Genomic DNA, 9744 nt, shown 5'->3' with positions numbered 1-9744 from the left:
ATACAATACAATACAATACATCGGGAGCTAATGCGTGCATGCAATGCAAAATCATCTCGCCGATGGTAGCTAAAATGGGAGCTAATGTGTGCGTGAAATGACAAAATCATCTCTCCGTTACTAATTACAAAATCGAACTATTTCGGGAGCTAATGCATGCGTGCAATGACAAAATCATCTCACCGATGGTCGATAATACAATCTTTATAGAAATCGAACCTCTGAATCCAAATAATTCTATCATAGAATGTAGTTTTTAGTATTTGTGTCTATTTCGTCAAACATTTATAAAAACAGTTCATGTATTCTCAGTTCAAAAATATATCTCAAAAGCATTTAGTAAAACAGTTATAAAAACAGCGCATGTATTCTCAGTCCCAAAAATATATATTGCAAAAGCATTAAAAAGGGAGTAATGAAACTCACAATACTGTATTTCGTAGCAATTATGCATATGACGGCACTGAACAAGTGCAGGGTTGGCCTCGGATTCACGAACCTATATCATTCGTATATATATTAAAACATATACTCGTAATCGAACAATTATAACTTTATATATTATGTAATTAATTTGTATATATATTTGAAAATGATTATTATCTATATTATATATATATATATATATATATATATATATATATATATATATATATATATATATATATATATATATATATATATATATATATATATATATATATATATATATATATATATATATATATATATATATATATATATATATTAAAAATACTTAATTTGTTATATATGGATATTTATATAAAGATTGTTAATCTAATTAATTTATACTTATACGTATATTTTATATAGATAATAATATTTAATATAAATAAAAGTTGTATTTAATTATATCGATAATAACATTACTACTAATGATATTCATATTAATAATATTTTTGTTAATAATAATAATAATAATAATAATAATTATAATAATAATAATAATAATAATTATAATAATTATAATAATAATAATAATAATAATAATAATAGTACTAAAAATGGTTCTACTGCTAATATTAATGAAAATAATAATAAATTATGTTATTTTCATAATACCACTAACAATAATGATCATAATCATAATAATAATAATACTTGTATCAATATTAATCATATTAATAATACTAATACTACTTAATAATAATACTAGTAATGATAATAATTTTAGTAATAACAATAATAATAACAATAATAATAATAATAATCATAAAATGAAATGATAATAATCATAATAAGACTTATAATCATAATAATAACATTATTAACTAATAATAAAAATCATAACAATAATAATAATAATAATAATAATCATAATAATTAATATTAATAATGATAATAGAACTAAAAGTAATGGTGTATACCCTTTCAAAACTTTGTCTAAAAAGAATTGTCCCAGACGAGACTCGAACCCGTGACCATTCGCTCAATCGCTAACTCCCCACACCATCCTTCCATTTCTATTTTTCTGGAATTAAAATCAACCCATTTAATTATAATCCGTATTTTCTTGTTCTTATTTCTTCTTCTTCCTAACAATAACTAGTCGACTAGAGAACTGATGAGAATCATAACAGAGAGTTTACGAATTGAATTAGGACTTGTTATCGAATTAGAAACGTTCCCTTGATTGATTTGTCATAACAAAAAAAATATAAACTGCCATAGCAGCTCACGGATGAACTCGATGGACTCAATGTCTGATTTTAAATCCTAGGTCGTTTTAGATTATAGTTACAACATGAAATAGATGTTAAATCATTCTTAGAAACTTTAGGATTCATCAATTTCAACAGAAACAACACCCACGACTTTAATTTGATTGTTGAACATCGTTTGACTTTTTGTTTCAAAAATTTTGACTTTAAAATTCGGGTTTGAGAGAAAAAATTGGAAGTTGAGCTCTTGCAGATAGTTTGTTTAGAGGATTTCTAACAAAACTGTATTATTACTTTTGAAATTGAATTAGAATTCGAGGTATTGAAAAAAAATGGTTTCAAGAACAGAGGATACACGTTGGACTCTAATTTTTATGATTTATTTTTGACAATTGGTAGCTGTGATGACCCGAAAATTTCCGACCAAATTTAAACTTAATCTTTATATTATTTCGACACGATGAGCAAAGTCTGTAATATTGAGTTTCAAAAGTTTAGAACTGTTTACATAGATTCAATTACCCTTTAACTATTTCCAACGATTCACGAACCAATAACTGTAAATGGAAATGTATATATAAATAATCATATATGAGAATCATTACATATTATAAACTAAATAATTAAGTGATTAGTTACAAGGAAAAGTAACTTAAGATAACTTAAAACTTGTTAATTAAAACTATTTAGTTATCAAAGAGCATATTGAATATAAATGACTTTGAATAAAGTATTAAACGTTATACTCTGAGATTATTATTTCAATATATATAATTATTATAATTATTTACTTGGTATTCAAAACATAATTAAATATGTAACAATGGAAATACACACACACACACACACATACACACACACACACACACACACACACATATATATATATATATATATATATATATATATATATATATATATATATATATACGAAAGTTGATACGTTTAAATGATTATAGTATTATACTAATTTTATTGTTATCATTATTAATATCAAGACTATTATATATAGTAGCAAAATTTATAATTTAGTATTATTTTGGCGTTATTATTATTATAAATATTATATTATAATAATATTATTATTATTCGTATTTTTATTATTATTATTATTAATATTAACATTATTTAGTTATTTTTTTATTAGGATCTTTATCAATAATATTATTAGTATTAATATTAATATTATTATAAGTATTATTAATATATTTATAATCACTAATTATTGGTATTAATTATATAATTATGAAATCAGATAAATTAGGGAAAAAGCAAACAGATCACTATCAACACTTTTATTATCTGTACCCTAAGTTACTGTGTAATTATTGAAGAATCCTTTGCTATCAGGAAGATTACAAAGTCAGTTAAGGATCAATATCAAATATTACTTCCTTCATATTTTCTTTGTCTGCCATTTGTTATTGTCGACTGCAGTTGCTACATAAATGGAACGAATTCAGTTGTTAAATAAAGCACTCGACATGCCATTAATTATCAATTACCTAATACATTAAACAGTTTCAATTATCGAATGTAACACAGAAAATATTGAAGGTAAAGAAGTCGATACCCTGTCCTCTTTTCATTTTTACAATAGCTTGAACTCGACTTCCATTTCAAAAAGTAAAAATACCATGTTGTTAGGAAACATTACTTCAAACAATCTAGAAAGTTTCATGTTCCAATTTCTAATAACGAGCTTGAATTTCAGAGTTAAAGTTTTCAATTCAAAAGTCAAATGACGTGTTCTTGAGGAAAATTTGAACTCGTTTTGAAGTTTTCAGGTAAATTGAAGGTCAAGAAAGTTTTTATGAACCATTTAAAACATATTTCATTTAGAAATTTTGCTTTGAAACATTATAAAAATTTGAAATCGAATTGGGAGTCCTTCGCGAAATATAAACAGACCTGCGTCTGTTTCTTTTTTTTTTTTCTTTCTGATAAATCAATCCAGCTCACTTGTAAAATCTTTCTGCTTCAAATATAAGTTTCAAATCGAACAAAAGATTAGTTGTTAGAATGATTGGGTTCCTGTCGAGTGTAACTGAGGAAGGAGAAGAAGATAGGTAACAGGTTATACGAGTTATATATAATCAGATGGGTTTATAAAACAGAAAGTAGGCCACGGCCTGAATGGTTAAGGAGTATTCGGGTATGCGAGAGGTCGCGGGTTCGAGTCCCGACTCTAGCATTTTATTCTTTTTAAGCCTCCTTTAAGGTAGTCTCATGTTCTTTGTTATTATTATTATTATTATTATTATTATTATTATTATTATTATTATTATTATTATTATTATTATTATTATTATTATTATTATTATTATTATTATTATTATTATTATTATTATTATTATTATTATTATTATATTATAGATTGTTATTGTTATTGTTATTATTGTTACTATTGATTGATATTATTATTAAGTATTATTAGTATTATTATCATTGTTATTATTATGATTATGAATATTATGAATATTATCATAATTTCTATAAAAATCATAAAATTTATTATTTGTTCATTAAAAACTAATACTTGTATCATTTTATAAGTTATAATATTATTATTAGTATCATTACTAGTATTATAATTATTATCAGTATTATAATTATCATTATAAGTATCATAATCACTATTATCATTATTATTATCATTGTAAGTATTATTATGTACATTATAATGATTATTAGTACTATGTAATTTCTAAAATCATTAACATAACTAACACTAACAATAAAATTAATATATTTTTATATATTATTAATATCATTACTTTATTACTAATAGAATTATTATCACTATTATCATTATTACTAATACTAAGTATTATCATTATCATATTTATCATTACAAATATTAATTGGGTATTACTATAATAACTATCTTAATAAATAAATGAATATATGTGTAACACCCTAATATCTATTGTATATAAGTGTAAATATAGTACATAAAGCGTGGGAATAATTCTGGAATTAAACAGAAGACGGGTGCTGATCAGGCCTAAGTGCGCTCAGCGCACACTTAGGGGTGCGCGCGGCGCACCCCTACTGTAGCCGGGTTCTGCCTTTTAAATTAGATATTTTAGAAGGGCATTGTGGTAATTTCACTTGGGGACGACTTAAGATCACATATCAGTGGGTTGGGAGTCATAACTCCACTTTCAACCACCATTTTCTTTCTACTTTAATTCTAGTGAGAGAAACCCAAATTTGAGTGAGAGAAAGCTCAAGTAAAGGAAGAAGGAGCTAGTTTCGGGTCTTAGCTCGAGTTATAAAGTTGTTCATCTCCTCAATAGCTACGTTTTGGTTGTGGTGGTAAGTTCTAATTTTGATTTCCTTAATTTAATTTGTGTAAGGGTTAGAACTTGGGTTAGTGATGAACATAAAACCTATTGTTGGTGATTTTGGGGGTTTTGGGTAAGATTGAGTCAAGAGGACTCAAGAATGACTAACCTAGGGTTTCAAAGTAATAATTGGTGTTATTGAGTCTAAACTGGTTAGTTATTCACTAGCTCACTTGTGTTGTTGGTAAAATTGGTTCTAGGGTTTATGGTTGACTTGAAATGGGTCAGATGGGTGGGTTTGACCTAGCGGGATAAATTGAGTATGAAAACACCCTAGTTATGTGTTGATGGAAGTCTTAGAACCTTAATCACTAGCTTTTAGTGATTAGTTGGGAGTCTTGACCCTTAATGTGTGAATCTAGTGCAAATGGGTCATAAATGCACTAGTGAGGCTAGTTGGTGGAAAGTCCAACTTATTATGTGAATTAATTGAGAATTAATTATGTTAGGTGACTCGCTTTGAAGGTTACAAGTTGTTGTTGGAAATCTCGTCAAGTCGACAAGGTGAGTGGAATGATTATACATGTGTGTGTATAATGTATTTACTTGTATGAGATTCGATGTGGGTTTAAGTTCGGGCGGTCGATACCACATCGGGTCAATATATGATATGGGTTTAAGTTCGGGCGTTCGATGCCATGTCATGTATGTGTGTGGGCGTGTATAGTGGGTTTAAAGTTCGGGCGTTCGATACCACATTACACGTGACGGGTGGGTTTAAAGTTCGGGCGATCGATACCACTCCGGGGTTAGTGTTATAATTCGTTGTACACTAACGGTTGTTGGGAACACCAATGGGAAATTCGAAGTACCATTCCGTTGTACTATTGGTTAACCATGGTTATGTGTTTGTAGTATGGCACTTTATATTATTCAAGTTATATATGCTATTGTTTGTGCTAGCTTGTGGTCTTGAAGATTTAGCGTTATACCTTGCGTTGGTATGTCATTTAAGTTGCTAGCATGTATGAGGTAATTGTGTATGTGATTGCAAGTAAGTAGGTTATATATGTATGTGTATAATTATTGCATTCACTAAGCGTTAGCTTACCCTCTCGTTGTTTACCTTTTTAGGATCTGGCTTGGATAAGGGCAAAGGTATTCTCTTGGATTAGTGGCCCTCGGGGGTTTTAGCTTTTTGGAAGTTCGACCAAGATTAGGGTAGTTTAACCCCAAACACCATGCTCTAGTGACGTTTGGAAATTAAACTTTTTGTGGTCGAAACTCGTATTTCGTACTTAATGGTATTTTGGGCATATGTGGGCCCCGCAATGTAAAACTCGTTTTATCTTTGATCCGTGCTTGTTTTACTTATACTAATATGATGTGAAAAGCATTTCGTCTAAACAAGATGGGAAGTGTTAGATCTTTTTACGAAAACGAAACAATTTGGACAGCGGGATGCCAGGCCTTGTGCGTGCCGCGCACAGGTAGGGGTGCGCGCCGCGCAACCAGCCTGGGCAGGCCTGCTTCGAAATTTTTTTTATTTTGCAGTTTTGGTTGGTTAACGGGTTGGGTCATTACAAGTGGTATCAGAGCATGGTCTAAGGGATTTAGATGACTTGAGATAGGCGCCTAGACTTAGAATTTTGTGTTGTTGAATTACATGCGGAACCTTTAGGACTACGGGTCGGTGCTGGTTTTGATTAGTTCTTTGGTGTATAGGTGGACTAACTATGCTTAGGTAATGACATACTAATCATGTGTTATTGTTTGGAACGTCGAGCAAGATGGTTGTGATACGTTTGAGCATGGCACGGCATGTGAGCGTAATAGTGAGTCGCGACCACTATTACGGTTGCAAGTCAAGTCAAGCAAGGATGTGCGACAAGTATCGAGCTAGATGTGGTGTGTGTGCGGTCATATGCATAGGTATATATGTGTATTAAATTGTTGGTGATGTCTAATCCATTTTTAATCTTTAGAATGAAGACGAGAAACGGAACGGATATAAATGGCAATGGTGGTCCCTCTCATGTGGAGGAAGATGAGATGACTACTAAGATTGAGACCGCTTTAGAAAACTATGTTTCGGTTTTCTCACGAAGGGTTAAACAAATATTCGAAGAGTCGGTTTCGGAACAAATTGTCGATATGATTCAAGAACGAATGACCAATGCCGTCAAAGAAGAAGTTGAAAGGAGGTTTCCTAGACCTCAAAATGGGGGCGAGTTGGAGTTTAGCTATAAGAACTTTTTGGCGACTAAGCCTCCTCACTTTCACGGGGATCCTGACCCCATGAAAAGTGCGGCTTGGATCTCCGATGTTGAAGGTTGTTTTCGCACGACCGAGTGCCCACCCGAGAAAAAGACTAGGCTTGCTACTAGTTTGTTGAGGGGCCATGCTAAAGATTGGCTCGATGGTAAAATTGATATGGTGGGTGATGCCTCTTTTGTGGGGTTGTCTTGGGCGGAGTTCAAGAAGGAGTTTTTCCTCGAATATCATACGCAAGCGGATCTTTCCAAATTGCGCAATGAGTTAAGGAACATGCGTCAAGGGTCTTTGGACCTAAACACTCTCAAAACCAACTTTCTCGCCAAAGCGCGTTTTTGCCCCGAGTATGTGGGTAACGATCTATTGTTAATGGAAGACTTTCATGCGACCCTTAGAGATGATTTGAAGGGTAAAATTAGTATTGGTCATGTTGAGACTTTTGCAAAGCTTTTGGAGGTGGCGAAGGGGTTTGAAGCGCAAACCCCGAGTCCAGTTAGTTATGCGCCAAGTAAAAGAAAGTTCGACGCTTCTAGTTTTTCGGACAAGAAGAGTAAGGGATCAACCGAAAGTGTCGGTAGCGTGAAGAGGGGTGTTTCTAGTGGTCACATGGTCACATGTTTCAATTGTGGGCAAAAGGGTCACTACTCCCGTGATTGCCCAAAACCGTCTACTAATACAATCACGTGTTTTAATTGTCAAAAAGAAGGGCACCGGAAGTCGGAGTGCCCCGATCTCCGAAATGATCAAGTTAAGAGAATAGAGAAGGCGGCAGGGTCGGCAAGGGGGCGTAATTATTTGATGACCAATGATGAAGCTAAGCGATCCAATGAAGTCGTCTCAGGTACTTTCATGGTTAACTCTAATCCGGCGAGGATTCTATTTGATAGTGGTGCAAATTTGTCGTTTGTGTCTCCAAAATTTGTGCCTAAACTTAATAAACCGCTAGCTAAGTTAAGTCGTCCGGTAGAAGTCGAAATAGCGGATGGCAAGACGGTGCTAGTGGTTGATGTGTGTAAAAATTGTAATGTTGTGTTTGGTGCCAAAAACTTTAAAATTGACCTCATCCCGATGACTTTGGGTGATTTCGATATTGTTGTTGGTATGGATTGGCTCGATCGTAATAGAGCCGATATTGCATGCCATGAAAAGTCTATTCGTGTGAAGACCCCAAGTGGGGGAGAGTTAATTATTCATGGCGATAAGCGTAGAAGACTTGTACCGATATGCACTTTTGCACGGGCACGTCGTTTCCTAGTTAGTGGTGGCATGGCTTTTCTTGCCTATGTTGTTGATACTCGTGATGAGCCACCATCCATTCGTGAAATTCCAGTGGTAAATGAGTTTGAGGACGTTTTTCTGGATGAGTTACAGGGTGTTCCGGCGGAAAGACAAGTTGAATTTCGCATTGAGTTGGTTCCGGGAGCTACTCCCATTGCTAAAACTCCTTACCGTTTAGCGCCGACGGAAATGCAAGAATTGTTAAATCAAACCCAAGAGTTACTTGAGAAGGGTTTTATTCGACCGAGTGCTTCGCCATGGGGTGCTCCGGTCTTGTTCGTGAAGAAGAAAGATGGTAGTATGCGTATGTACATTGATTATCGGGAGTTAAATAAAGTGACGATCAAGAATCATTATCCATTGCCTAGGATTGACGATTTGTTTGATCAACTCCAAGGTGCGACATATTTCTCTAAAATTGACCTACGGTCCGGCTATCATCAAATGCGGGTCCGTGAGGAAGATATTGAGAAAACAGCCTTTCGAACGCGTTACGGGCATTTGGAGTTTGTGGTGATGCCTTTTGGTCTTACGAATGCGCCGGCGGCATTCATGGATCTTATGAACCGAGTGTGCCAACCTATGTTGGACAAGTCGGTAATTGTGTTCATTGACGACATACTTGTCTATTCGAGGAGTATGAAGGAACATGAACATCATTTGCAAAGTGTGTTGAAGACATTGCGGAAGGAGAAGTTGTATGCTAAGTTCTCAAAATGTGAATTTTGGCTAAGGGAGGTTCAATTCCTTGGCCATATTGTGAACGAGAATGGTATTCAAGTAGATCCGGGGAAGATAGAGACGGTGAAGAGTTGGGGACAACCGACTATGCCTACGGAAATCCGAAGTTTTCTCGGATTGGCCGGTTATTATCGTCGGTTTATTCAAGACTTTTCAAAGATTACTTCTCCATTAACTAAGTTGACAAGGAAGAATACGAGATTCAATTGGGAGAACGAGCAAGAAATCGCTTTTCAATTGTTGAAAGAGAAATTGTGTCAAGCTCCGGTCTTAGTATTGCTGGAAGGTGTAGATGATATGACGGTTTATTGTGATGCTTCTTTAAATGGGCTCGGGTGTGTTCTAATGCAACGAGGTAAAGTCATCACTTACGCCTCTCGCCAATTAAAGGAACATGAAAAGAGATACCCGACTCATGATCTTGAATTAGCGGCGGTAGTCCATGCTTTGAAAATTTGGCGCCATTACTTGTATGGTGT

This window comes from Rutidosis leptorrhynchoides, chromosome 2 (assembly GCF_046630445.1).
Source record: "Rutidosis leptorrhynchoides isolate AG116_Rl617_1_P2 chromosome 2, CSIRO_AGI_Rlap_v1, whole genome shotgun sequence".
NCBI lineage: Eukaryota > Viridiplantae > Streptophyta > Magnoliopsida > Asterales > Asteraceae > Rutidosis > Rutidosis leptorrhynchoides.
The sequence above is the reverse complement of the archived record's forward strand: the minus strand, read 5'-3'. Positions refer to the sequence as shown.